At 43.8% G+C, this 24509-nt stretch overlaps 1 protein-coding gene across 1 annotated transcript in view; it reads left to right on the top strand.

Moving 5' to 3' along the window:
* The window catches only part of LOC135919174 (cell adhesion molecule Dscam1-like), a 283407-nt gene that overhangs the window by 107532 nt on the left and 151366 nt on the right, over positions 1-24509 (top strand). Inside the window, exon 3 of the mRNA XM_070536458.1 lies at positions 3342-3506. The gene's annotated coding sequence lies outside the window, so the exon portion shown is untranslated. The remainder of the gene's footprint in view (positions 1-3341; positions 3507-24509) is intronic.

Below are 24509 nucleotides of genomic sequence, written 5' to 3'. Positions count from 1 at the left end.
ACAAGGGACGGTTGGCATTCCGTGAAAATAGAAACGGTTTTAAACTTAATGTGTTGCGAAACTTTCACTTTCCTCCTTTAAATGCAAGTGTTGCCGATAATTACTAAAGGCCCGTTTTTCGATGTGTTTTTATCCATCATATAAGATTCGTAGCTTGTTTCTCCGGTGTCTACGGTGGGCTGAACAAGGTATCTTGTTTATATTGGGAGAAAATTAGGGGCATGTTATGGCCAATGTGTAGGCATGTTCCAAATTGGTGGGTTAAATACGCATTTGCCAGCAGAATATGTATGCAAGTGGTCCATTCCGTTGTTAGTCTGTTTTACAAGCGGAGTGAAACTTAGGCAGCCACGGTGATGTAATGAGAACTGCAACTGAAGTCAAATTTTGCGAACTGAAGGGGAACATTACGCCAAGTTTATGTATACCTTGGTAAATGCATGTTGATCAAAGACAGCGTTAAAAAAATTCCAAGCAAGTGTTTGAAAGTATCAATCTGCTGCTGTTAGCTAAGTTTCCCAATGTCCCAAGAAAACGCTGGGTCATGTTTTATAGTTTGAAGAAATAAGCAGCATGTTAAGTGCCATGGATGTGTCGCGTAGTTTTAACCTTTAATTCTGGCTTATTTAGAAGTGTTAAGAATAACCATTGAACCCCCATCGTCTTACTTTTACCTTTTCTTGAGTGATATATTAGTTTCGCCTAGTGTCCTCACTGAAGTAGATGAGGCAGATTCGTTATGTTTGGAAACTGGCAAGGACAAGTTAATAGTTCCCCTATTAACTTTTCCTTGTAAGTGAAGTTCACAATAGATGGCTATTTGGGGCTTTCACAATGAATTACATATGGAAGCACTCTGGAATGTTTTAAGCTTAAATAACGAACAAGAGAGAATTGAGGCCGCTGCCCTGAGAGAACTATAAAAACCACCAAGACCAAATTTAGCGAGAATTTGGGATAGGCTATGGAAACTCTTTGCGAAGTCAAGTATGGCTGGATCAAACACAACCTTTCTAAAAAACATAATATTTAAGCGTTAGAGCGTGTGATATGGCTGCTATCAGCTATGCTTCCCAGTGTCCCGAGATAGATGTAGGTTACAACTGGTTTATATATTGTGGAAAATGGATGGGGACGTGGTAGCTGCAATGTGCAACATTTTTTTTTTTTACGTTCCTGGTCCAGTTAGAAGCGTTGCAAGTAATTACCGAGCCGTCGTTTTTCTTTCCCTATTTGCAGCCGTTATAGCAGGTTCCGACTGTGTTTCAGCAATGTCCTCGGTGAACTAAACAAGAGAGTCCGCTTATAATTGGCGATAATAAAGGGCGCGTTACGGGCAATATGCACGAAAATTTCAAAGACAGGGGAATAGTTAGAGCATTTGCAGTAAATTACTGATACAAGTGATCCGCAGCTTTATGAATGCGTTTTGCGAATAGAGAATTTATTCCGTCACCTTGGGAGAAATGTGAACTCAGTCGATATCATATCTAGCGGAAATTGAGGTGGGGGGGGGGGTGAGGAGGGGGGAAAAGAGCGACAGAGGACCTCATGGTAAATGTTACGGAGAGGTAACATGCGTGATGATAAATTGCTGGCTCTGTTAAAAATTCACCACACGTGCTCCAAAGTGTTACTTGTCGGCAAGGTTATATATGCAACAGTCATATATATATATATATACATATATATATATATATATATATATATATATATATATATATATATATATATATATATATATATATGGACAAAATTTTATAGTATGCGATATAGTTAAAAAAAACTGAAACTTAAATTGTAAGTGTTCGAAAGAAACGGCTTCGCTGGAAATCGGGTTGTGATTCTCCCAAGGTCGCACACATCTGCTGCCTTTTTTTTTGTTGTGAATATTGCAAGTAAATTATGTTGACTGTAATTCGTTGCGTATAACCTCGGCAATAATATTACGTAAACTAGCGATACATATACGCTGTAGACCTAAACATCAAGTAAAATTCTTTGTTTATTCATAAAAATTGTTTGTAGCAAATGCACATTTTTTTTTATCTGCGCTTTACTGCTGGTACTGGGCGGGATCCGGAACCTCTGTGAGGCACCCATTGTCTTTTATGCCTGTATAATTTTCGTATTTTATATAGTCGCGAGGAATAAATGCAAATTAAAATCATTTTGTGGCCTTCCATGGTTCACCACGTGTGATTGATAAGCAGGTCTATGTCTGTTAAATATAAGTAGAGCTGACAAGCGCATTTCCAGGCTATTTGACTCATTGAACTTATTGAATATATATATATATATATATATATATATATATATATATATATATATATATATATGAGAGAGAGGTACGATCGTCTGTGGTGTGCCTTTCCACTCGGAAAATAGTTGGTACGCCACTGCTCAAATGTGGTGCATATGGCCGTGTCGGCTGAAGCGGATAACGTATGGCAGGCGTTTTATTCATGGCAAGGTAGCACCATGTTCATTGCAAAGATCTATACTATACTAAGTGGAAGCGCATGCTGCAGAAGACGGCCGAACGGAAAATGCATCCGAAACAAATTCAAGCAGCCTCGGTGCTTCAGCATGAGTGATGGTGCGCAAAGTTATTAGCGTGTTAATGCAAATCGTCTGAGTGTATAATTTATTTGCTGTCCAGATTGCACCTAAATGCGTAGTGTTATCAGTCAAGGTACGGACCTCTCTTATACATATCGGCCGCCGAACGTGGCCCCGTTGTAGCTCCAAAGTACAATACTAAGCATGTACATAAACGAGCAAGAAGGGGGTAAATGAGGGGCCCGATTTTTATTAGTCATACCATAAGAAGCCAACAAACACTGACACCGAGGACAACATAGGGGGAATTACTTGTGCTTAATAAATGAAATAAGGAAACGATAAATTAATGGAAATGAAAGCGGATGAAAAAGCAACTAGCCGCAAGTGGGAAACGATCCCACAACCTTCGTATTTCGCGTGCGATGCTGTACCAATTGAGTTACCGCGGCGCCGGTTGTGGTATCGTTCCCCACCTGCGGCAAGTTGTTTCTTCTTCCACGTTTATTTCCATTAATTTATCGCTTCTTTATTTCATTTATTAAGCACAAGTAATTTCTCTTATGTTGTCCTCGGTGTCAGTGTTTGTTGGTTTCTTATGATATAGCCATGTACATACTAATTCTTCAGCGCTGGTCCTGCGTTGTTCCTAAGTATTCCCCGACTGTTCACGTGCTGCTAAAATCAGTGTGTAATACTGACTAACTTTTCTACTCGCTAACGCGTTTAATTGGTTTTCCCCACCACGACTGCTTTCTCTTTCTCTCTTTGCGTGCTAGCGACCGAACTAGGGCCCAAGTACCGGGTGACTTCAGACGGCGACCTGTGCGTGTTCGGGGCGACGGACGCATCTGACGCAAGACATCGCTACCGCTGTCACGTCCGACACCGGTTGACTGGCGACATCCGGCCCAGCGTCAGTGCCGGCAGCCTATTTGTCACGGGTAAGAAGCTCCTGGCCGCTGCCTTCTTCCGCCCATCTTTCTTCTTCTGCCGAATGTTTGCATCACGACTAGCTTTTAAAGATCTCCTACCCTGGCGTCCGGGGAATTTAGGGCTGCCTGTGCAAAAAATTTATTTGACTACTATGCGGGAAAACAAGTGACATTGGTGTGTGTCGATTAAATATGAAGTATATATGCAATTGTACGGACGCTTCGTATATGTCACTGTATTATATTTATGTAATTTTTAGCAATTTATGTTTTACTGGTGTACTAATTCACTCCGCTTTTACGAATTATTGTTTGAACAGGAGACGTAATTTATTTCAGTTCTATGAAGCGCAGAGGATTTGGACGGTTAGCGACAAGTTCGAATACTATGCGCTTCATAGAAGTAAAATAAATTACGCACCTCGACTTCTTTCTGACGCTAAAAATAAGTTGTACCGCGTGTTAAAGGGCAACTCCGGCCATGTTTAGATATCCACTGATCTTAATAAAATTTTGAATATATGTTCTCTTTTGCACTCTCATTATCTGTGCCAAATTGTATGGCAGCAAGTCATTTAGTATTCCTGAAAATGAATTTTAAACATTGGTTGAGTTAACGACTCATGACTTTCTACTGGCCACCGTGTGTTTGTGACGTCAGAGACTACCCCGCCACTGCCACTGAAATCCTCGCTTAAATCGCCGCTGTCTAGTTCGGAAACTCTGTAAAAGCTCCCTGTGTCGACAGCAGACGTCGTCAGCTTCACTTCTTCGGCGTTAGCTACAAGTGTGCTGCGCGTTTAGCACACGTTCTGCGTGTTCACATTATGGTAGTGTAGGATCTGACGTCGTCGACTCATCATGCCGTCACGCAAATCAGTAACCCGTTTCGGTTTCGGTGCCCAGTTTATTGGTTATTTAAAATTATCGGTGAATTTCTAAGCAAACTAAATCACCATACCGGTGACAGGACTGTCAATGGCATTTGAAAATGGCGATATCCTAACATGGTTAAAAAAAGCGCCGGAGTCGCCCTTTAAAGTAGAAAAGCAAAAATGAAACACTGAGTACGTACTGTCAAACTTTAACGCGCTTGTGCTCGTGTCTCTTCACAGAATTTAGTCTCCCCGACTGTTTGTAGAGTCGACCGCTTTTAAGAGAAACATTTTAAATGTGTTCGAAAGCTCGTAGCAGTTATAATTCTCAAACTACATAATGATATAAGACTTATTCCGTCCTTTTGCCGACTTTTATGCCACATCATCATAATCATCAACTTCATAAGCATCATCATCATTTTCATGATCAGCAGCCTATTTATGTCCACTGCTGGACGAAGGCTTCTCCCTGCAATCTCCAATTACCCCTGCCCTGTGCCAACCGATTCCAACTTACGCGTAGAATTTGCCTAATTTCATCACCCCACCTAGTTTTCTGCCGAAATGGTGCCTCTTGGCACCATTTCTGTAAGTCTAATGGTTCACCGGTTATCCGTCCTAGGCATCACATGGCCTGCCCAGCTCCATTCTTTTCTCTTAACGTCAGTTAGAATGTCCACCATCCCCGTTTGCTTTCTGATCCAAACCGCTCTTCTGTCTCTTAACGTTACGCTTAACACCTGCCACAATGTCAAATAAATTATTAATTAAGATATATGATTTGAGAACCATTGACGTGTTATCATTACCACTGTACACGGAACGGTAGAGATACACCATTCTCATTCTCCGCAGAGTGTGTGCTCAGAACTATGCTCTTTACAAGCGCAATTTAAGCCATCAGTACATAAGCCTTAATCAGACGAACTTAGCGCGTACTCCACAAAGCAAGGGCGCGCTATACTGAATTACACTCGCATTGCAAAGTTGCTAATATAAGTTTTACTTCATTCAGTGGCTGATTTGGCGTGGGATAACATTTCGTCACTTATTGCGCGTACGAGCAGTTCTTTCACGATGAATTTTCTAAAGTGCTCCTTCAGTACACTCTGATGAGGCGTCATCAGTTCTGAATGCTCAAAAGTGGGAGGGAAATACAGTACTGTGCCTAATTTAAATATCACTTTTATAGCCGAATTAACTATCATGCTAGTTATCACCTGGCGATGAGAAACTCTTCTTGTCATTTCAATTTGCGAAAAACTTGAAAGTGATAAATTAATCATATACCATCAACCAGAATTTGTTCGCGTATAACACAGTGCTCTTTATTTTATTATCTAGGTTTTGGAGATTTTAGTTCCTGCAGGTGGCATGGGCTACTCTTCTTCCTGTAGTTGAAAGATGTTCACCAAACGATGGTATGCGTACATGGTTGCATATGGGCGGTCGTCACGGGTTCCGCAGTTAAAATTAATATAGGCGAGATAGCAAACACACTTAACAGAATTTTTAACGACTCTGCTGAAACCAGCTCGTGCGGCACAGCATAACAATCAATACGCGTTCACTGCACGATTATTAGACAGAGGATATCATATTGAGCTCCAAGTCTTGCACAGATGAAGTAAATTTTCATGCAACGTGCTATTAGTTATAAGCAGATTTGTATAGGCACTGATCTTCTAGATGTGGTGGCGGATGTCACGAGCCACGCGCGAGCGCCACGGTACAGATCGCGTGTCGTGAACAGAACCACCGCCATGTGTATGGCCTTCTATAAGCTGTTTTATAGCACTAGTTTAAGATTTCGAGATTACCGACGCCTAATTAATTTAATGGCAAAAATAACATGTAGAGATGTTCTCGGAAGTGGCGGACATATTGTCTTTGCTGGCTTACCAAAACGCTAGGACAGACAATATTTAATTTATGAATATAAATTTATAGGCCACCTCTGAATTAGAAATATTTCTGCACACCAACATAATCTTTCGTTTCCGGGTGGAGTTCTTAACATTATGGTTGCAAATACGTACGACCAGGGCTGGCTGCTCGAGAGTATTTGACTTTCGAACGTAATAACTTCCTTGGTACTTGTTTACTTCCCAGCGTTTTTGTATGATGCAATATATGATGATACATTTACATCTATCTAAATTATGATAGATACATCTGTACAGCTGTTACATCTTTAAGCTTTAGCCCAATGCTCACGCCGGCACAAGCACATAGCATGTTCAAACCACAAGCATTATTAACGTCAATGCCTGTTTCATAAGCAGCGCGCCAGAAATCATCGATTTGCTCCGAAAGAAAACGAGTAACAGCGCTGACCAACGGGACGTGACTGAGACAGACGAAGCGCAGCCACGTCCTGTTGTTCAGCGCTGTTATTCATTTTCTTCAAACATGTACCAACAAGCCCAAGTTAGCGCGTTATTACTGTGAAAGGGCATTGCGATATTTCAGCTTTAAAGTATATTGTAACGAAAAACATAATGCTGTTCTGGAATGAAAGACAAATTAGGTCTTCCATGCAGCGGATCATTTCGGTGCACGTACCACATATTTACACCGACAGCTCCTATCTCAACGAGGGAAACTTTCGAGAAGGAGGCGTCTTTCATAACGGCAGCGACTTCTCCGGAGACTCGCCCATGTCTCCCCACGATCCTGAAACGTATCTCGCCCGAGGAGTTCGCACACCGGTCTCCGCACTCCTGACATTCGTTACAACACAGGCACAGAACAGGCATTAAGCAAGACTCCCCACGTGGACTCTCATCGCTTCTGCGAAACAAGGTTGGCTCAGCCCCCGCTCGCTTTCTCGCGTCCTGCCCCGTGTACGGCGCAGACCCCATTCAAAGCCGTCATCCACAGAGTCGTCGAGGCTGCACGTCGCCAGAGGGTGTCATTCTGCAGCATAGAACAGGGCACCGGATGGGAAGGAGCAGAGGCAGCTGCCAAAAAAGGAACGCGATAAACGGCCTCGCGTCGGCAGAGGAGAAGGGGCTCGAGATCTATCTCCCTGCCCCCGCATAGTAGCGGCTGTCCCTCCTGCGAGTCTTGTTGGCAGGTGACGGAGAGATGGTCGAGGGATGAGGCGCGCTGAGGTGGAACGGCAGGAAACGCCGGGAACTCAACAAAAGCACGCGCTACTGCCGCGCAGACGCCGCCCTCTCACTTTTTTTCCGACTGCGCGAGGGAAGGCAGCACTTCTCGCCGCGTCGCGAAAAGGGCGGCAGGGTAGCGGGCGCAATGGTGAGCGAGCCTCTCTGTGCAGCCGTCCAAGAGGCTGTCACCAGGAAACTAGCGGAGCGGAAAAACTCTTCCGTCCGTTCGGAAATCACTGACTCCTTGGACGCGCCTAAAGGAAAGCCGACAGGGTTCAGCCACGCTTCTCTGTCGGACGCTGACGACGAGAGAGCGCACGAGGCTGCACTGGAACGGGCGCAAGGCAGCGTCGGAAGTAGAAGCAGCAACGGCAAGAGATACGGCGTTGTAGTGCGTTGCTGCGTTTCTGGAGCGCGAACTTTTCCGATCGAAGCTGCGTGTTAGTGAAATTAAGGGCTGCTGTCCTAAATTACGGGTCCCAATGTGTTGCAACTGGCGAGTTTGGCGGAAGTACGCCTCGGCGAAAGATAAGGAGGAAACAAGGCATTGTCCTCACCTCTTTGTCGACTGCTCACGTAGTGGTTCTTATAGCTTAGTCGGGCTGTCCATATTTCCATTTGATTTTGTTTTCAGGCTGTAGGAACTCTCTGCTTTTTTATCATTGAAAGCCTCGATCAGCTTGTCTTCTTTTTCAGGTCGTCGTCTCGTTTGATTGCACCATCTAGCCCAAGATCATGTCGATAATTTCCCCGGAAAAAGATGAAGCCTATTCAGAATATTTCACGTCACAATTTAGACTTGCTTACGGCAGGAATTGTTTCTGACGCACTCTCGTTGTGCTACAAGAGTGCTTTCGGAAACACCCCAGCATTGTCAAGTTGGACTGCTATATTCCACACGGTGCGGTCATACCTAACGTTATAATACTGCTGAAGACTAGAACGTGTGGTATTTCAATAACCGGCGGGCTTGACGTCCAAGTATTTTGAGTCCCAATAGACGACCAAGGCTTACAGAATCCTGCGTGTAGACCGCATTCAGCTCCACAGCGATGCTGTTCGCGCGCGCTGCCTTCCGCATGAATGGAGATGGTGAAGGTAACCTTACGTACCGGGTGTTTCCTATTATATATATATATATATATATATATATATATATATATATATATATATATATATATACAGCAAGGAATAGAGAGTGATCAAAAGAAAGAAGTTGAATGGTGTGAGAAAGCACGGAATGCCCATCTTGCTACTCTTGAGGTACAAACAGCAGATAGAAATCCAACAAGTCATTTGACTGAAAGAGGCGGTATTGACTTCTTGGACCGTATATTTCCATCTTTACGGCACCAGTACCACTGGAGTAAAACCTCCATGTTGTAAAATTATCAAAAATATGCATGCGGCCTGATTTTTTATGAGAATACAAGAAAAAAAGAAACCGTTTGAAAGCAAGCAACTTTAACGAGCTGCTTCTTGAATATACTTATTGCTGGATGGAATGTTTTTGCTCGTTGTCGGTGCAATGAGTAGCCCATTGCGCAGGATGCCGGTATAGAATGCCAACCATAATGCTTTCACGATGGGCCAAGCTTGTCTACTTTAAGGCACATTATTTCACTGCGATTCAAAAAAGCTTTCTTGTTAATAGAACCCGAAAGGCTGTTTACAACGCTGACGATGGGTCTAGAAACAGAAGACATTTACTTTCTTAGATAGCAGGCAGAAAAAAGTCTGAGATCCGTCTTTCGACCAACGAACTTCGCTCTGCGATTGGCCAAACGAAAAAAAAAATGTAGGCATTAAGTATGCCGTCCTACGGCCAGCATGAAGGGAAGTGGCGCGGAATCACAATGACATTACCAATTTGCCAAATCTGGGCGTGCATGTCCTGAAAACTAGGATGACAATCCCGCCGAGGGCCCAACAAAGATTGTTCTGAGAACGGCTGGGTGTCTACAATGGCTAAGCATGCAGCCTACGCTGCGCCTAACGTGATTAAGCATCAAACGGGAAAATTCGCGAACATTGACGAGGCGGCAATCACTCACCCTTCGTCTTGCGAAACAAGTTTCTCCTGTAGGGTCCTCCGTGCAACGCCGGGTCTGGTCCCCTACTTGCCCGAGCTTTCTTGCGGCAGTTTGTTAAAGCCTAAGTGGCCTTCCGGACATTTCATAGCTGGGTAATTGAACGCGCACTAAGTGCAGCTTTTAGCAGTGAAAGCCAATCTCCTTCCATGTTCTTCCAAAAAAAAAAAAAAAACTTGCAGCTTTTGTTTTTTTTCTTTAGGGCCACGAAACGTGCGCTTTGTGCACGCTAAAGGAACGAAGCCTCTCCAGATTTCTTTAAAGAGGCTCTTCGAACAGAAAAAAGAAAAAGTAGGGCAGCCTCAACATGCGCAACATGTTAACACTCTTTCGCAAACACATTTTTCTTTCGGCGCTTAAGCTGCGCTAATGGATTTTCTGGACAATGGCTATTTTTTTTGTGTGTGTATATTTGGTCATGATAAGTGCACTCTACTATCTGTTATAAAGCATAAAAAACAATAGGAAGAAATAAAATGCGAAATCAAGCTGTATATTGTTATGTCTCAAGATGGCAACTGTGCTCAGCGTAAAGGAGTCTATAATTACCCAACACCTGCTTCAAATATAAAAGGTTGTACTGCTGCGTAATCTGTCAGGGAACGTAACACCCGCGGTGTGTCCTCAGAAACAAGGCCCCCGGGCTTATTCAGAAAAAGAAAATTGTCGTGGCATTATACATACTGCATCAAGGCAGACCAAGTAAAAACTTGAGAAAACGAAACAGTACAACAATTAAAGGCGACATTCTAAACTTTTTTATTATATTAATCCTAAAACTAGTATATTCATATTCGGGCATACTTTCCCTTTCGACGTATACAAATTAAGCTTTACGGTGCTAAAGGCGTATCATGGCTTTGAAAATTAAATTATCACTAATTTTGTTAAAAAGGATACGCGAGCTACACAAATGCTACTTGTGCAGGTAGTTTACTCGCTTTGAAGAACACAATTTTTTGTGGACAAGTATAGCGTCCCTGCAGGTCGCCACTCAAAACTGAACCTGGCAACTATTAACAGATGAACCCACTCTCGTGAGGCTAGCTTAGAAGGGCTCTTCGAGGAATTGTCAGACATTACTTATGATATCATTGGCCTTATTCAAGCTAGAAGAATTGGTAAGGCTTATACAGCGCTTACTAATGGTCGTGTCCTCTGCTAGAGAGGTCTTCCTGATAAGGCAGAATACGGGGTAGGATTTCTGATTCATAAAGACATAGCGAGCAACACTGAATAATTATGCAGAGTTATTGAAAGGGTAGTAGTCGTCGTAATAAAACTAAATAGGGGGCATAGAATAAACCTACTAAGCGCCTACGCTCAAACATCCACTCATAATCACGAATAAATAGGAATGTTCTATGAGGAACTTGAATTAGCATGACAACAGCGCACACTCAGTAAATCGTGGCCACGCGAGAATTCAATGCGAAAATGGAGCAAAAGGAGACTTGAAAGAGGCAATTCGAAATTACGACATTGGCTTTAGGAATGGCTTTAGGAATGGCTTTAGGAGCCATTGGCTTTTGGCTCTAGATTTCGTAGGAAAAAAATTGACTCCGGAACTTCTTCCCGAAGCGCTATGACAGGGAGTGAATCTGTAATGTTTAAACTGAATTCTGCGGTTTCACGTGCGGAAACCACGATCTCATTATGAGGCACGCCGCAGTGGGGGGCTTCTCGTTAATTTTAACTACGTGACGCTCATTAACGTCACCGTTCATTAACGTCACGTGCACCGAATGCACGGAACATAAGCTTTCTTCATTTTTCCCCCGTCCTAATGCGGCCGCCGTTTCAGGGATTTGATCCTGCGATCTCGTGGTTAGCAGCGCAACGTCAAAGCCACTAAGCACAACAACCACGGAGGGTCGAAGTGAACCTGAGAAATCCTTAACGGGGAAGCATGAAATGAAAGAGATTTCATACACTGTGCCAACCCGAGCATCGTGCAGTATGTTGAAGTGTTAGGTAATGTAGAAGGCAGTGATCATAGTCAGTAAGGTCTAGGATTGCTCTAAATTTGGACGGAGGAGTAGCCTAATTAGTAAACGCCAAACAGGCCAATCAGGGCAAAAGCGAATGAATCCAGGCTGGTCCTCGCCAATAAATGTGTAGTTTTAGAACAGGAAGAAGAAAATAGCATAGAAGTAATGAATGAAACAGTAACTAGAATAATTTCAGAAGCAGCAATTGAAGTGGGAGGCAAATCACCAAAGCAGCAGGTAGGTAATATATATATATATATATATATATATATATATATATATATATATATATATATATATATATATATATATATATATATATATATATATATATATAATGAAGGTAGCGAGGTTAACCAGTCAAGAGTCTGGTTGGTTACACTGCAGATTAACGAAGGACCTAATAACGAAACGACAAATCATGAAAGTGTCCAACTCTATTCCAAATAACAACGTCGGGGAGATTGAGGAAGCAGTAAAAAATGGGGGCAGCTACACATCTGTGAGAAAGTTGGCATAGGAAAGAGCAAGATGTATGCAGCGAACAAAAAGTAGGGTAATGTCATCAGTAATTTTGTTGACTATATTGACCTCTATAGTAGCCAGAGCAGCCATGCAAGTTTGATAGGAAGTAATGTCCTCCTCCCTCTTCTCCATAAATTTGGACATTCCACTTCGGCTGTCTGCCAAACTTCGCCACAGTGCTTGAACGTAATTCAAAAGGCATCATTTTAAAAAATACAATATTTCAGAAGCCCGCACGAATTTCGACAACTTTCAGCTAGGTTTGTCGAGAGGGGACACCCGTTTGTTAACATGCGTATTTACGGCACTTATTTGTGACCTCTTTGCTGCGTTAGAGCAGAATTTCGCTAAAGGTTAATACACTGCTATAACGCAGCAGGAAAGTTGCGATTAAGCGCCGCAAGGATGCATGCGATTTGAAGGGCGTACTCTCTCGCCGTTGCTACATGCAAGCTGTTGAAATTCGAGGGGCCTTTTGGAAAACATCATTTTAAGAAATGTAGCCCATCGCATTGAGTTATGCTGCTGCAATGCGGTGAAGTTCGTGATAGAATGTGTAAGCGCCACGGAGCGACGACGTAGAAAGAAACAGACACACGGAGACAGGACATAGAAATAGAAATAGAGGAGATAGAAATAAAGAGACACAGCTATGTCTCTCTATTTCCATGTCCTAGTTCAGACGTGCTTACACATTTAATCATATATTCTAACCAACTAGGCCGCCAGCGTGTTTTAGGTGAAGTTCGACAAATAGCCGCAGGGGCAATGTCAACAATTCCTGGGTGTGGCTGACGAACAGAATACAGAAGTGCCATGTGCAACCAGTGATTAATCAAACATGGAAGGATTATATTACCTGAATAGCTCGCTATCCTTTATATGCAATGCCTCGCGACTTAAAGTGCACGAGAGGGTTAGCAGAATACAAACGTTATACTAATCCATAAGAAAGGACGTTAAAGAGCGAAATAATTATAGGCTGATTGATTTGCTTCCAAAATTCCGCGAAATATTAACCAAAATAATCTTCATAAGAATCAGAGCAACCTTGAATTCAACCAACGAATATATCAGGCTGGTTTTGGGAATGGGTATTCTACAAAGGATCACACCCATGTCATCAATCAGGCAATTGGGAAAGCTGCGGAGTATAATCAACCTCTCTATATAGATTTCATAGATTATGAAAAAGCATTTGATTCAGTAGAAATACCAGCAGTCATGGAGGCTTCCGTAAAGACGTAAGCATACGTGAACATATTAGCAAATATCTATTTACAGGTAGGCTCCACAGCTACCTTATTTCTCCACAGCAAAAGTGGAAAAGCGCTTATCAAGAAAGTGTTCAGGCAATGAGACACAACGTCTTCAATGTTATTCACTGCATGCTTAGAAAAAATATTGGAGCTATTAGACTGCAAATCATTTGGAGTGAGGATCAGTAGCGAATATCTCAATAACCTTCAGTTTGCAGATGACATTGTGCTGTGCAGTGACGCTGGGGACAAACTGCAACAAATTATTGATAACCGTAGCCTAGAAAATGTAAGAGTAGTATTGAAGATTATTCTGCAGAAGGCAAAGTTAATATTCGATAGCCTGGCCAAACAATAAGATTTCAAGATTGGCAGTCAGCTTCTAGAGTCTGTGCAAGAGTACGTTTATCTTAGTGCATTACTCACAGGGGAGCTTGATCACGAGAAATAAATTTCGGGGAAAATAAAGATAGGTTTGAGCGCATACGGCAGGCATTACGAAACATTCACCCGCAGCTTAGCCCTATTATTGAAAAGAAAAGTATACAACTGTTGCATTCTATTGGTACTAATATACAGAGCAGAAACTTGAAGGCTAACAAAGAGGCTCGGGAAGAAGTTAAGGACCGGACAACGATGCAATCAAACAAAAAATATTAAGCGTATATTTAACAAACAAAAAAAAGAACGAGGTGGATCAGAGAGCAAACTGGGGGTGCCGATATTCTAGTTGACATTAGGAGGAAAAAGTAAAGCCAATTCCACGCAATGAAAGCTGTCAAAACAGCGAAGCTGCTGATCGTTTTCTCAAGTTCGAACTCGTGTTTGGCGCGATTTTCATGAAAGTCTTTTGTCTCGTTCTCGTCGTTTTGCTAGAGCCGAGATTCGGTTCCGCATTGAACAAACTCTTCAGTTGCGCGAGGTTCTAATCAAACGGCAGCCTATCACACACCTTGCATCTGTGAACGTACTCACGGTCGAGGAAGTCTCTCTCTAACCGTCCGTCGGCACCCTCCGTGGGAGGAATCTCTCTGCGTCGACGTCTCTGCTCGGTCTCCTGCTCTCGAAGTTGGGGGTTCGCTTGCCTCCACCGGCGCTTGGCTTGCGCTTCCTGCTCTCGAGCCTCGGCTGTAGCGGCTTCCCTCCGCTGGCGCTTTGCTTGCGCTTCTTGCTGTCGAGGCTCGGGATTTGCGCCACGTCGGCGCTGCCACCCTCGTCTGAGCTCCCGCTGCCGCTCGCGCCGAACGCAATCCATGGGGCGAAAGGGCCCGTGCCGGCGAAACACCTGCTCCTATACCCCTCTCCTCCCCACCTCCTGTGGCCTATTCCCCATAGTGGGTTTGTGCCATTAACATTCCCCCTGCGCTACACCGGACGCCGGACGGCGAAGGTTGACTGCCAATCTTGAATTCTTGTTGTTCGGCCTGGCTATTGAATATTACCTTTGTCATCGGAAAATTAATCTTCAACACTACCCTTACACTTTCTAGGCTAATAATAATAATAATAATAATAATAATATATGGTGTTTTACGTGCCAAAACCACTTTCTGATTATGAGGCACGCCGTAGTGGGGAACTTCGGGAATGTTGACCATCTGGGGTTCTTTAACGTGCAGCTAAATCTAAGTACACGGGTGCTTTCGCATTTCGCCCCCATCGAAATGCTGCCGCCATGGCCGGGATTCGATCCCGCGACCTCGTGCTCAACAGCCTAACACCACAGCCACTGAGCAACCACGGCGGGTTTTCTAGGCTAAGGATATCCACTGTTAAAAATGGAGCTGTGCAGGCCATGGAATACGTAGGGCAGATAACCGGTGTTCCGTTAGAGTAACATAATGGGTGCCAAGGGAAGGGAAGCGCAGTGAAGGATGGCAGAAAACTAGGTGGGGCGATGAAATTAGCAAATTTGCAGATGCAAGTTTAAATCAGCTAGCGCAAGCCAGAGGAAATTGGAGGTTGCTGGGAGAGGCCTTCGTCCTGCAGTGAACGTAAAGATAGGCTGCTACTGGTGATGATAGCGTAAATCAAAACATAATTACGAAGGTTCTTTTTATTTCTTTTTTAAATATGGCTATTATGACATATAATTATCATAGGTACTTGACGTCAATCAAATTCGAAGAAAGTTTCAGTTTGCTGGATACTTCTAGAGCATATGTGCTCCAAGACATTCATCATTAAAATAGGCATCTAGTACGCTAAATCGTATTCAGAGCTTGGAGCGGCGACACACACAAAAAAAAGACCCGATGTGACGCACCTGATTCCGCATTGCACGCCAATCTAAAGCCTGTGCAGAACTGATAAAAGTAGCCTTCCTGCTCTCGGCTGGCAAAAACAACGTGAGCTTCCCAATTTCTTGCGCAATTAGCTGCGTTGCTCAAGGAGTTTCGCTTGATATCGGGATTCCCGCGTCGTAATTCCAAATTAGCGTATTGAGCGCCAATTTATTTATTACCGCCTCAGCACTCAAGCACTTTAGCGGTAATGAATAAAGTGCAATTGTCTTCGCATGAGATTTTATTTGAGCACCTAATACAAACCCATGCATTACTTACAACATAAAAACAGTTAATTAAACATATTTTTTAAATTATGGATCGAGGGACCTAATTGCTCGCGAATATTTTCTCCCCCAACGTGCCTGTGCGAGCATCATATGCGTAGTCCTTTTATCGAAGTTGTTGATAGTTTAACTTCGAAAACCCTATAATAAGTACACGGCAGGAGTGAGGTCATTTCTCAGTTCTTATAATATGCGTTTCACAATAGCTTGCAAAACAGTCCCGCGACGTTGGATATCTTCATATGATGCAGAAAACCGCCATATTGCGACTTTTTGTGCCGGAGAGGCTGCCTGCGAGACCAGTAGCGGCTGCGTACTCAAATTATAGTGACGCTGATGTGATTGCATCATATTTGGAAAGACAACCCCGACTGCATCTCGCGCCGCCAGCTGCGGACTGTTCTTGTGCCGAGGAAAGCGCCGTAGACTGAAGCCATCACGAAATCAAGTCTTTTGCGCGCTTTGTCAGAGTAACAGAAACCAACCGATATATTGCAAAGAACTTCGAATGTAGGTTCTGCGGCTTGCGGTTTGCAAAGTGTATACGACACATCGTTTTTCTTTCTTTCTTTTTCGCAATAATGTACATACACCAGCTCAAGTGTCGTAAAGCTAAACACTGAAGTTTTCTGCAATGACAGCATCGCTGTCATTTGTGTTTGAACTTCCAGGAAAAGAACCAAATCAGGCGCGCGGAAGCGTAACCCCCTCTTGCGCAGCAGTCTAGTTCCAAAGTTCATATAATGCGTCTAGCTCTGCTGTTCTACGAAGTTGCTTTTAATAACTTTCATATTCGACCGATCATAAGAGCACTAGTTACGAATAACGTAAAACAACGACACCATCAACAACAAAAAAAGTGATCGGTTTAATATAAGAATTCCTTTCACTCGATTCTATTCTATTCTTATCATCCACCGCTCCCGACTTGCCGATGTAGGTGTTAACATATAGATGGATCACAACTAGGACCACTGGCGAAGCGGAAGAAAGAATAGCGTTGCAATAGAATGCTGCATTATACCAGCAATGGTGTTGCATTTTGCAAAAACAGCAAATATATTCGGCCGCGTGTCTAAAAGTTTGCTCTTACATTATAAAAGGCGCTTTCTTTACTTGTTTCCCGGAACTACATGTGGTACGTTTATTCCGCGTGCACTGTTCACTTCTTTAAAATGATTACTATGGAGGCACCATGGAGGCACTTCCTATATCTATTGCAGAGCAATAAAATTCAAAAAACCTCAGCGCATTTATTGCTGTATACAGACGCTGCATGCGCATCTGTCTAACATAAGCAGCTATCAAGTGGCAACATTTTAAAGGTGTGTTCGATAGGTTCATTAGGGTTCGCAAACGATAGTTGAAGTTTCCGGCCACAAAGGAAAGCAAACATGGCTCTCCGTTATCTATCGCCAGACCATGCCCTCAACACTCTAAAATAGGTATCAAGAGGTCGGTGCGATAATGCCGAACTTTTCATTTCTGCGTTGTGTTTGCTCGCATTGCACAAATTTTGCATTTGCAGAAAACGCTTGTTCACTGCACTTTCTTTTATTGTACAGATTCACTTTATCGCTAGATATCGTTATGTGCGAGTGGCTTGCCAAATACTTGCACAATGGCTGAAAACCCGTGATGAAAAACTTATGCCTATCAACAGAGATGCAAAATCATACTTTACTATATTATACAAGTTTCTCCAGTTTCGCTTTTTCAAACCAATGCCTGAATTATATTCTCACACCACAAATACATAATAATTTCCTGGAAGCTCCTTGTCGTCTACAAATGCAGTTCCTGTCTATAGAGCCTCCTGAGTAGTCCCAGTAGTCGATATGAAGCAACTAACGTAGCTCCAAAGCGAGTGTATTCATGGTCTCTTTAATTTAAGTTGAACAGCATCTAAATTGTTAAACAACTTCTCATAGAACATTTTGCTTTCTTATAGACTAGCCACTTGTATTATTAAAATCTCTACACGCTCTATAAACGAATATCGACAAGTATTTGTCTAGTGGCTCAGTTGTGGTAGATATAATTTACAGAAAGACCCCACGAGTTTGTCGAACAAGGAGTAATGCCAGAATTCCCCGGGCTCTGATACGCACTCTAAATACTCTACACATAAAATGCAGATCCAACGGACATCTTGGAATCTATGTGAAGCGAAGTTTTCGTGAAACGGTTAATCAAATGCGATAAATTCACAAATGTCATTTTTATTCCATCGTATTTGGCATAAAAGAAACTGGCGCGCCCATGCAAATGCATGCCCACTTTTGCACATACATGCTCCTAAATGTGACACACGCGGTGATCATCTGAAAGAGCTAGTTAGAGTTGGCACGATAGAACGAAACGTGCGATTGCGGCCTAGTAGTCAGTGTATTTGACTGTCGTGCTGAGGGTCTGAGCTCCGATCCCACCACCGGGCACGTACGCAATCTTTTTACAGTGAAGCTGTATAGCTCTGCCGCCCAACGGGTTTGTCGTCTCCGTGAGCAAACACTCCGTAAGCCCGCCACCTGCGCTGCTGGGTTCTTTGCAGCACCAGCAGATGGCGCTCGCCACCTCATGTTCGCGACAGTGGCGGCGCCTCCGTGCGGGGGAAAGAAAACAAAAGAACCAGAAAGCTTGCCTCCACGTATAGCGTCCTCCGCAAGCGTTTCCTGGTTAAGATTACGGTCGCATAACCTGCAGTTGCCGGAAGGTGGCAACTGTAGCGTACGAAGCAGGGACTGAAGTAACTATACTTGCGTATGTGAAAGCAAACCCGCCTAGAAACTGATTTGTGTTGTGACAATGCTATGGGAAGGCCACGCATAGTGAGGACTCTTGAAGAGCAGCCTGCACACCAGGCGAGACGACAGTGTGGTTAAGTGCATTTCTCTTCTCTCTAGTCGACTCTTTGTAGGTGCACGAAGTAGCGCTGCAAGCCATTGAAACGTCTTAGGGTAATAATTTGGTAAAGTGCACGTGAATAATTTTGTGCTGCGTCACAATGGATAATCGTTTTAGTTGTCGTTTACAGCTTCACTGTCCAACCACCTTCACAACGTGGATTGGATACCTTTCTTTCTAAATGTTAGCTATTCGGCGAGAAAGCAGTAACAGCCATGGTCAGGAAATACCCGGAGGCTTCGCAACGAAAGCTTCACGGTGGAAAATGTGACCGCAAGTTACCAACAGCTGTTCTGAATTCGCTTGAGCGATGTGTATTCGAACAACTTGGGTAGTGTTTGGGGCACACAGTTGGCAGCGCTGAGTTACCATGGCTTCAGCATGATAACATGCCTGAGTGATAATGTATTGTAAATCTAACGAGCTGTGTGGGATCGCCACGCGTGGAGGCTTGTGCGCTTCTGGACAAGCGTGAACGAGTGTTAAGTACAGGTTCTGCGACGTTGGGCATGTCAACGACGGCGGAACGATAACTTGCGTGTGCGCCAGACGTGCTTGACGCTCAAAAGAATGCATAATCTGCGCGATGGAAAGCCCGCATGCGTGGCCAGAACATGGGAAGATGTATGCGGTGCAGGCGATTTGTCGGAGCTATCAGATGTGTAAACCAGAAGGTCTCGGAGTTGACAACACGGTCACTGCCAGACAACTTTAGTAAAGGTTCGTAGAATACGGCCATCGTTTCACCACTTTATTCAGAAACGAGCATAAGGGATGACTATTTCCTACCAATTATATCGCAGAGCAGCCGGAAGATCCCGGGATTGTCCTTTGTCTCCTTTTGCAGGTTTCCCTGCGCTGCGGTCAAATTCGCTTTTTTCGCTGCCGTTGCAGGAATGTCGAGAACACATTTCACTCTTTGCGCACGCATTTCTCCATTGAAAAGGGAATTGAGTCGGCGCAAAGGATCTATAATGCATCTTAAACAGCCGTAAGTTCCTGGAAAGAAAGGTCCTTATACCTCAAAACACACGCACTTCTTCCCCGCAATCAACGTGGTTAAATTGGATAACACTGTGGCTCAGTAACGTTTAGAGAAACTACATAACTGGGTGCAATGCGGCTGCGGGGGCCATCCTTAACGAGCACGCTAATTCGTGCTCAGAGCAACATTTACATGTTCCTATAATAGCAGCCTATAACGGGCTTCCCTTGCCTTGAAGGGGAAGCAGGGAATTATGGGTAACGAAGCGAAAGTCGTTCATTTATTTGTGCGCCATATATTATACTCTGCATTAGAGGAGCGATCTCTGAATAATGATCAAGCTCTCAATGTAAAGAGGACAGCGTTAGGATTACCAGCGGAACGTCATAAATATTGCTCAGCGGTTAGGCCTTAAGGCCCTGCAGTGAACAGCGTGCCACGCTGCATGTTAAACATGGTAGTCGTCTGCCTGTTAATTAGCAAAAGTTGCACGTCTCAGGGATATTGAACGCCTAGTGCGGAATAAGGAACTCATGCGCTAAATGAAGGCGCTATCGTGGAAGCACCGGTTTCTTTTCGAGTGAAGTTTTCTGGCTTGACTTTCTTTGCGTGCTCGATGTTCTATATTTGCTTGCGCGACTGCTATATCTGTACTCATGGTTTAATTTTTTTTTCACGGAGCTGCTCTTAATGTGCCGGCTACCTCAGTTCGGATTTTCAGTAGGTTTTTATCTTCGAGTGCTTTCGTTCGAAGGGAAGATATGCAAATATAACCCTGTGTCGGCCGTCATCTCCAGTTACGAATATTTGTCATAACATCAATCATGCAATTCTAGTCTAATTGTGCGCCGTACTAACTAATTTGATAGGATCAATCAACGTTATATGAAAGATTATATCAAATTCACACTCATTCTTGTGGAAGATATGCAAATATAACCCTGTGTCGGCCGTCATCTCCAGTTACGAATATTTGTCATAACATCAAGCAAGCAATTCTAGTCTAATTGTGCGCCGTACTGACTAATTTGATAGGATCAATCAACGTTATATGAAAGATTATATCAAATTCACACTCATTCTTGTGAATTCCCGAAACTAATGAATTTTCATGAACTCTGGGCTGGCTTCTTACTGTTTCAACGCTTATTTTTGGAAAATCATCCTGCTTGTTTTATATGCGTGCGCGGGCGCCTTTCACTCAAATAGAACCGGGATGTTACATATCTTCGAAGGAAGATGGTACCCGTTGCCAACAGCCCCTTTATGCACATATTGATCATACTAAAGTAACAAAACATTGAACAGAGGAGCGCTTGCTGTGTACCTACAACGGGCCTCTCTAGAGATGCGACGCGATGAGCTTTATCACAGCAACAACAACAAAAAAAAGGTACGCTGAGACCCATAGTTTTCCAAACATATTGCGCAACTTTTCTGCTGCCATTGCTGAAACGAAAATGTTTTGTGTTGGGTACGCCTGAAATCGACGTGTTCTTACGCTTACTAGTAGTATCTTGTGCTTAGCTAAGCTTGCTTCAAGATTTTGTAAGAAACACTGGTGCTTGGAGCTGACAAGACTGACACCAAAACTACTGCGTGTATACTAGAACACACCGCCGCATACTGAACCGTTCGTGGCACATGCAAGACGTGGAAACGACTTGCTGTATCTGTCTCATGCAGCCATGGGCACCAGCTCGATACTTCGGTCTATAGGGACGGTGTTTTCATTCTCGTTGGTTTTATATTGTACTGTGTTTAATGGACAAAACAAAACATCAGCAAGGACCTTTGTTGTGTGGGTTGCAATCTCGCTAATTAATAGAGTACCGAGAGATACTAACAAGGGAGATCGGACTATAGTACGAGAGAGGGAGAAATCCTAAAAAAGAAATAAGGTAAAGAGGCCAATAAATTAAATTATTTTGTTTGCTACTGGACGGCGGTGAAAGAAAATATGTGTCAAATAATAAGCAATGAAAGCAGGAAGTTAGGGTGGCGTGTTCGTATAAACCATGTAAGCCCAGGGTTCCATGATAATAAAAATAAAGGTTCTTGTATTCATGAGCTAACAGACATGTTAAAAGACGAGAGCGGGTAAAATACGCATGTACAAAAACAGTTCACGAGAACAAAAAAGCATGGCACTGAATGATGATGATGGCATTATCATCATTAACAACAGCTTTTCTTCTTGCGATGGAGGAATGCGCATACAAGCTTCACTCAATAGATAGAAAATAAAAATAAGAAGAGCACGCTACAGTCAACAGACTGCTATATATAATAAGTGAGCACCGAATATGCAACGCGGTGAAGGATTTACCGACGGAAACGCTATCTTTTTTCAGTCTCTTAGCAAAACTTATGGCGGGCTAGCACAATGAAGATCTCGGTTTTGTCGTGCCGTAGGCTTCTATGATTTTCAGATGTAATCGGGCCGCTACTGCTCACTTAGGAAATTCTGAGCTGCAGCCACAAATGCCTGCAGAGAATAAACAAATCGATATGTTTCGCCGGTCACGATGCGTCTGGCTCTGATTATCATCACGGTGCACTGTTTGTGCACCTGCTATGTGTGCTCGCGTATCAAACAGGACCCTGCCAACGACGAAGCGGCGAATTGTGCCAAATCCGGCTCGTCGGACCACCATGCCTGACTCTTCAGGTCGATTGTCGAATACGTGGACGTAATCGCGAAGGACGTGCTCGCTAATCGCCTCTCGTGTTTGTCTCCCGTCTTCATTTGACATGGTCACATCAACAACGCGCCATTGTCAATAGTCTTGCAAAGTATACCCTGCTAGATGGACAACACATAGGCTTTATCTCAGGCTTATGTGGCATTGCCTCTAGTCCCGCAAAGTAAGTAGGTATATGGAGCACACATCGGCTCAAGCTGGGCATAATGGTGTACTGCCTACAGTCGTACAAAGGACCCTTTTAAAGGGACAACACATCGATTTAAACTCCGTCATGTCTGCACATGCTCCGTGAAGTTTGCTTACCGTGAATTGCCGTCTTGTATCTGGAGCAGCCTCTCATACGCTCGAGCAGCGCACTTGTATCTATATAATGCAAATTCACCACTTGTAAGAAACTCGTAGAGCGGAAGATTACCGTGGAAGTAATTTCTCACGCGCGTACGTTTTTACAAAGGTGCCCGACATTCGCAATGTGCCCGTATTTTACGTTTGCTTGAATCACATTACTGAAGTCGACATACCAGCATTTTGGGCACACGCTAATGTTATACCTATACCCAAGCCAGTAAAAGACCCTACTAATTTCCGAAATGTTCGCCCTACTGCCTTAACTGCCACTGTCTGCAAATTAATGCGAGAACATGCTTGATACGCGAATAACCTTGTGGTGTGAACAATTAAAATGGTACCATCATGCACAAATTGGATTTCGTCCGCACCTGTCCACAGAAGATGGACTTGCAGCTCTTTAGCATGATTTTGTCAGGCGATTAGACGCGCCGGGTCCGAACAATATCAGCCATGGATGCGCGCAAGGCGTACGATGAATTTACCCACATGGCAATACTTGACGTTATGCGTTGCGTTCGACTACCCGAGCGCGTCTGTAATTCCGAAAAGTGCTTCCTAGCTCAATGGACGTTTGCCATTCGTGTGGCGAGACATGCAACCGGCAGCTCCAACACAAAGAGGCGAGTGCCACAGGGGTCGATGCTCGCAGCGACCCCTTTTGTGCTTGCAACGGTGCAACGGTGCTTGCACCGTTGCTCTTTAACCTGTTAATGCTAGCCCTCGGGTGGGCCCTGGCAGCAGGTCTCAGACGTATAGCACATTATACACGCCGATTATAGCATCGTATGCAGTGTTCACAACAATGTGGTGTTGCGGAGACTCCATGTGGGCATGGCACTCACCCCATTGGCAACGTAAAGTCATTTCATTCTGATTTTATTCCAATCACCCGACTTCAAGTTTATCTAAACACCAACGCAAGCATGGGTGCTGGCTCATAACGTTTTTTTGATGAGCCCAATCAGACGCTGTCCTCGTTCATGGGAGCTGACATTTGTTTCGTTTAAAAGCGACTAGCTATGCCTACCATGACCGGTTTACCTTGCCTAGTTGGTTGACGAGAGGGTTTCATTGGGACCGAACTAGCACAGTGAAAGTAGACAAATGGGGGAGTAGAGTAGTGTCGGCGTCTACGATTGGTTCGCACCTCCTGGCTTAGCTTGCAGTGGCGCGTCGGCAATCCCGGCAGTGGGTGACTGGGCATGACAAATGCCGCCAAAACGAATCCTCAGTGAAAAAGTGCTGGCAGAGCTATGTCGTACGCGTGTCGAAACGGCTCGACAACGCCATAGTGCAAAGAAATTTTTTTTTATAGAATAGGAAATCTATTTCCGCTGGCAGCTGCGTGTAATCAGTGCCAGCATTACCAGTTGGCAGCCATCTTCTCATTTTCAAATGGACAGCTTACGGTTTTCGTGACGAGGTGCGATAGACAGAAGTGGGTATAGTCCGAAAATGTTTGACCAATCGCGGCAGGCTAACAACGGAAATGAAATGCTAACAGATTTATATGGTTTTACGTTATATTTACCCAGGCTTCTGCATCTCAAGAAACGTAGCAGCGCTTTTGTGGCTTCGCACATCGCAGACACATGAGGTCATAGTCCAAGGATCGTCTCTTTTGTGAAAAGCC

This window comes from Dermacentor albipictus, chromosome 3, assembly GCF_038994185.2.
Source record: "Dermacentor albipictus isolate Rhodes 1998 colony chromosome 3, USDA_Dalb.pri_finalv2, whole genome shotgun sequence".
NCBI classification, from domain to species: Eukaryota; Metazoa; Arthropoda; class Arachnida; order Ixodida; family Ixodidae; genus Dermacentor; species Dermacentor albipictus.
This window is presented reverse-complemented; position numbering and strand designations above follow the sequence as displayed.